This window comes from Rhodamnia argentea, chromosome 2, assembly GCF_020921035.1.
Source record: "Rhodamnia argentea isolate NSW1041297 chromosome 2, ASM2092103v1, whole genome shotgun sequence".
NCBI classification, from domain to species: domain Eukaryota; kingdom Viridiplantae; phylum Streptophyta; class Magnoliopsida; order Myrtales; family Myrtaceae; genus Rhodamnia; species Rhodamnia argentea.
In genome coordinates this window covers 361,739-368,551 of record NC_063151.1, presented here as the reverse complement: position 1 = coordinate 368,551, position 6,813 = coordinate 361,739, and positions in this window count along the sequence as shown.

Sequence of the window (6,813 nt, the reverse complement as noted above, 5' to 3'; positions counted from 1 at the left end):
ATTCGCAATGAATGCCCCTGAAAAATGGTGCTGGTGCTCTGTATGTTACCATGATCTCGCAAAAACCGAATAGAGAAAGAATAAAAAAGTCATTAGTATAGGAACCATGATCTCGCGAAAACCAAATAGAGAAAGAGCAACAAAATCCTTAGTATAGGCACCATGATCATTGTTCAGCCAAGGGCATTGAAACTGAGACAAATGCTCGTTCATTTCTACGTACAAGAATAAACTAGAAAGACCAAACATCCAACAGAGTATAAACGACGACTGAGGATGTTTTGTGAATTTACATTCTTCCCTCAAGCATTGTCATTTATCCTTTTTCAGCAGATGATAAACGTTATGCTGAAAGGAATTAGTTCAGTAACATACAAGAAGGATTGAGAAGAAAGTAGCCAAGAAGAAACAAAAGTCCTAGTCGCAAGGGTGAAAAGGCAAGATGTCTAAAGAGACCAGCTTTCAGTCGGGTGAGAGGTGACATCCTTCTAACTCTAGACCTCTAGTTTTGAACGAGGAATGTCAGACTGCATAAATATTTCTTCAACCACCTTGCATCTTCTTAAGAGCTTAACAAGGTATAATAGCTGCTCAGACCTCGTCAAAGCTTTTTACAGACGAGAGGGCCATGGGCTCCTCCTCTAGAGCCAGAACATAAAAGAGATCTTGCAAGCATCTGGACCAAAAGATTCATTCTTTAACTGCAACCCACAAAACGGTTTTTTGTTGTGCTCACGCCCGACAAATGTAGCTGCTTTCGCTTCTCTACAAGATGTAGCGCAGTTCTCCTGTCATCTTGAGATTCTTCACAACCCGGCTGCAATGTGGAGGCTAATTCATTAGTGTCTGCGCACAAGAAAGCTGGAAGAATAACAATGATCAGCAGCATACCTTAAGAGATAACGCTCTATCGAAACCGGCAATAGCACTATCAGGCTCTCCGAAGTTTAACTGCGCTCTACCCAGGGTGATCCATGCCTGCATAAATTCAACGCTCCACAACGGAAAAAAAAAAAAACAAAAAAATTGAATTGTCGGTATGACAAACTTCTAGCAAGAAAGTGTAAAAATAATGAACATGGAACAGAATCAAGTGAACACAATAACTAAACACGAGATAAATGATAATTACTTTGTTCTGTTGAGCAAATAACGAATTAGAGGAAATAAAACTGCCTACAAACATAGCGAATTCACATGCCTCCATGAATTAAGGGAGTCATCCCCTTGAGGTCACGTAAAGGATATGAGAAGACAATTCCAACCACCAAAAAGAGACCTGTCCCAGCTAATAACAAACGAGTTCCTTCATTTCATTTAGCTAGTGCTCATGCATCCTTCTCTACTTACAGAATCATGTTTTTCCACCCTTTGGGCCTATATTCTTCTAAATTAGATCCTTTAATGGGATCCCTTCTCCATCCACAATTTAGTATATTCAATTCCATCCACTTGTTGTTCATATTAAAAAGCAGAAAACTTAGCGGAAAATGAGAAGGTTGAACAGCTACTCTTGGCGACACTCTGTTGACACCTAAATTTTAACTAACCTTTTTAGTCATTTTTGCATAGAAAATTAGGGACTAATCTTAGTCCCTGGCCAAAAATGCTTAATCATTTTAACATCCATTGCATTACTTTTGCATCAACATAATTGGACTGGTGGCGGAGAATTGAGCTTAAATTAACAAGCAATGAACCCAAGCCCGCACAAAATTCGGCTGAGCCTATTGTTATAGCCAAAATTTATATAATGCCAATTAGCAAAATAAATCTTGGAGGATAATTCAGCATTTTATTATCAAATCTTGAGATTTCTTTAAGAATATCCTTTATCTCAATATAGGAATTGAAATATTCGTTTGAAGCTCTAAACCTTGCATTATATAAGACTCATGTTCACGTTGAAATGGAGGAGAGGCTCAGAAAATAGAAAAATAAAAAAAAGAGCGTGCGTGAGGAGCTTTCGGGGCAAGAGAGAGAGCTTTAAAGAAAAGTGCGGGGGACGGCTCGAGAGGTCTTCAAGAAGATTCATCTGCAAACTTGCACCAGTCAATTCCTCTCCTTCATCCGAAGTCTCAAGTAACACAAAAGGCCAAGGTGAGTGGGGGGACAAAAGGAGATCAATCCACGTGCAAAATAGGACGAGCAAGTTCTTTTGTTTGATTTTTTCCTTGTAGCTGCTGCTTCCTCACTTCTTGTGGCCACGTTTTCACCGACAACTAGCAACTTTCGACCGTATAATTGTGTCTTCAAGCGAGTCCTTTACCACCGACGTTCTCGTCCCTTGCGGCAGCAGAGGACAAATCCAAGCCAAACCGAAGACCACAACGTTGCTGATCCGGCGCTTCTTGTCCGTGCGACTACTAACGTTTTTTTTTAGCTATTTCATTCACTTTTCAAAGGCTGTTTTGCTGCAAATCAAGGTCCGAAAATTCTTATTTGCCTAGTTGAACTGCCCCTGCGTGTTGCGGCTGTCCTCTGTCGATCACGGGCCATTTAACGTCAACGTTGGTTTCTCTTGTCCGAACGTGTCCTCACTAAACCGATCCAAGGAGTGGAAGCTTGGAGTGCAAAATTTGGTCCGGTCCAAATTAGGGAAGCATAAATTTGCAAGACAAGGTAAATTTCCTATCTTGAACTTTGATATATTCACTTGCTTATTTTGTGATTTATTTGCATATCTTGAATATTGCATCAAAGTGGATATTTTTTCAAAATACAGGTTGATTAGGAAAATTTTCTTTCCTAATCCGCAACTTGTCACACGATCGAGAACATCCATCTTTAGGATTATTGATGGGATACTCGATTAGGCAAGGATTTGAGTTTAATCGTTAATCGTAAGATTACGAATTAAAGATTAACTCAAATATTCGCGAAATATTTCAAAACTTGATTGATATATCCACTTTCTTGATTGACATTGATTGGTATATTCACTTTCCTAATTTGATTTGAATTGTTTGATTGTCATATTTTTTTTAGAATATATCCGTCGCGTGATCTAATCTCGAAAATTCTAAAAAATTGTATTCATTCACTTTCCATATTTGAAAATTACATATCTTTTCAAAAATAGCATCATGTAGATCACTGCATATCTAATCTTTTTCTTGTAAATAACTAGGTTAGATTGCATTTTAGAATAGAAATTGCATGTTTAGATAGAATCTCATGTTTAAAATAATTCATCTTTAATATATTAGGGTTTAGTTTAATGTAAACTCTAAAATATGCAAGATAAAAATTATTTTGGCATAGTTCTATTTTAGGAGATAAATTCATCCGAAAATAAAGAATTCATCTTTGCTACGTCATTCATCTTTGCGATGTCATCTCATACCATGTCATATAGGTTGCATGTTAGTTTGCATTGCATGTAGAATTGTATGCTTAGGTTAATTTAATTGATTCTAACATCACGTAATCAATTTAATTAAACTATAAGCATATCTTTATACATTAGTTTAAAATTGCATATTTAAAATTTTAATTCATATGTCACAAAGTTAATTTTCATTTGCATGTCATCTTTCGCACGCCATTTAGCTTAGTCTTGCATTTGCATCACGACATTGCATCACATATAGTATAGTCTTTCATGCATTCATATAAAAATCGAAAATAAAAAAAATACAATAATTTTGTGGCGCATGCTCCCTTGATTATATTGACTTCTGGATATTCATTAATTGATTGTGCACCCGCATGATAAACTTTGTTAGTGACTTAGGTTAAAATCAATTAATGTTGCCTTCTCAAATGATTTTTTCATGAAATAAAATGGTACCGAAAGGGCGTTAGAGTAATCTGGTGTAATCAAGTCCCCGAACTCTTAATCTCTAGTTCGTAGGAATAAAATAGTTCTCCCGCTATTTTATTTAGGTTTCTAATCGACCTACCATAAATGATTAGTGGCTGCTCCAAAATTAAAATACATTGCATGTTAATCAATTGAACCTTAAGTTGCGATTTGGTATGGACTTGGGAGAGTCTGAGTTAGGTTAGTTAAATAATTAACATGATAATCCATTAGCCCGAAAATTTCCTGAAATTTTAGGTCGCGACACACTCCTTACAGCCAAGGAACATTTTCAAGAGGTAGCCGAAAAGTTATCCGGAATTACTCTCCCAAATGATAATGAAGTTTATTGGCTATGATCATTGATATTGACAAATATTTATCAATACCTCTCATATGTGAACATCGAAGCGAATAATTTCCAATAAGATCTGCTGCTTAATGAAAAAGCGATGAAGAAAACAGAGTCCACATGATAAATTGGCATCCTCAACATAGAAAATAGAAAGCAAAATAAAGGGGTGGATCTAGTCACGGCCGGTTCCGTGGAACCGCTAGTTCCGGTTCCACGAAAAGGTGGAACCGGAACCGGCCGTTGGAAATTCCGGTTCCGGGCCGGTTCCGGTTCGGAACCGGCGGTTCATTCCGGTTCCTTTTTTAAAAATAATTTTTAAAATAATAAATAATAAAATAAACATAATAAATTATAAATTATAAAATACAATTAAATTGTACATTGCAATAAAATATGGGGAAAAAAAGAGAGAGGAGGAATGGGCTTGAACTTAATGAATTATCATTAAGCGCCTACATATCTTCTTGGGGATAGAAGAATCAAAGCCCATGTAGTTCTTTTACCTTTGAGAACTCCAACTTACCTCATCGTCAATCGTCGCTACCCGTTGTGGTACCCGTGGCGGTGGTATCTCCAATATCATCGCTAAAAAATTCGTGTTCACGATCTAGCTCTTGGTGTCGATATTTCGCCCTCGTCCAATCGTCGACACAAGCTTGAGCTTCAATAGAGTCCGAGCTTAATCTTGAACGGCGAGAGTCCAAAATTAATCCTCCAGCACTAAATGTTTGTTCAACTGCAACCGTTGAAGAAGGGGTTGTTAATATCTGACGAGCGATGAGGGCGAGAACCGGATAATCGCTTTGGTGACTCTTCCATCACTTCAGGATTTTGAAATCTGTACTATGTTTTGCATCACAAAATTCAAATTGAGTGGTTAAATATTTTTCTAATTCAGAAATACTACTTGTTGCCCATTTTTGTTTTTTTTTGCCTACTTTTAAGCATATTATACCATCTACTAAGTGAACTACCACCTTCGCTACGTGAGGCAGTAGATTGTAAAGATCAAGAATCACTTAAATCATATCTACTACAAAATTCTCCATATAATGCTACTATAGATTCTTTAACATGTCATAGTATATTTGAAATATCTATTGAATCTTCGAAATGTAAACAATCATGATAATACACGTTCAAATAATCTAGTAAACCGTCTAATTTAATACGTGGATAAAAAACAATACCAACTAAATAGACAAGAGGAATTTGCAAATAATAATGCAACCATTTTTCTCGCATTACTAAAATAGTTCGAGCTAATTCGGTATCATTTTCATATTCACTAAAAACACTACAAATATTAACACACTCTATTAAAAATAAATGCGTAGTAGGATAATAAATACCAGATAAAGTCTTAGTAGCATCATTAAAAATTTTCAAAAAATCTAAATTTTTTTTGCAAACGTCCCAATATTGAGGAAGTAAAGTAATTTCGGGAATATTTTGTGAAATAAACATACATAATAAATCTTTATAATCAAAAGTTTGCCGAAGCAACTCGTACGTAGAATTCCAACGAGTCGGAATATCTTTTGGAAATCTTCTTGCCCTTCTTCCATTTTGTTTACAAAATTTTCTCCATGATTTCATAAAATGGAGACAACTCCATAAAAATTTAATTGCACCCTTTATTGGGCGCGAGAGAAGTGTCAAGAGTTCGTAAACCATCTTGTACACATAAATTTAAAACATGACAAGCACATCTAATATGAAAAAATTGTCACGCCAAAAGTGAGTTTGCTAATATTTTCTAATTCGGGAATAGAAGCGGTATTTGCGGCGGCATTATCAAAACCAATTGAAAATACTTTATTTATCAAATTATATTCTTCTAAAACTTGCCTAATTATTCTATAAATATTATGAGCCGAATGTCTTTCATCAAAAACTCGGAATGCAATAAGTCTTTTTTGCATCATCCAATCGTCACCTATCCAATGACACGTGACACTCATATAAGAATGAATTTGCCAAGGATCACTCCAAATATCGCTACTTATATGCACACGTCCATTGAATTCCGCAAAAAAATTTGCTAAAGATTTTTTTCCTTTTTTATAAAGATGAAAAAGTTCGCGTTTAAGAGTATTTTTTGGAATAGTTGGCGCTTGCGGAACCAACGCAGTATTTATCAAATATTTCATATTAAAATTTTCACAAGTATTAAACGGAGCATGATCAATGGTAACATATTCAGCTAATATTTGTTTATAAATTGCATCAGTATAACGAAATATAGGATGAGGATTAGAAGTGGCGTACTTGAAAATTTGTTGTTGCGTATTGTCGATCCCCACTTGCGTTGGATGTTTTTTTGACAAACGCCGACGGAATGTTCCGTACCCGTCTCCTTTCGTAAATTTATATGTTTGCGAACAATATTTACATTTTATATTATACTTACCTTCGCCTTTATCACGTACCTTGTCGAAGTGTAGCCACAAATCAGATGTGTTATCTTGGCCCTTCCGTTCCGGCTCATTTGCCGTTGACGTTTCTTCGACACCGGTGGAAGGATGAAGACTTTCTTGTGTTGGGATGTGCTCGACGTTCGGAATCGGGACATAGTTGATATTATCGTCATTGTTTTCCCAACATGCATACTCACGAGGATCATATTCGGGAATGGGATGCTCGGAATCTC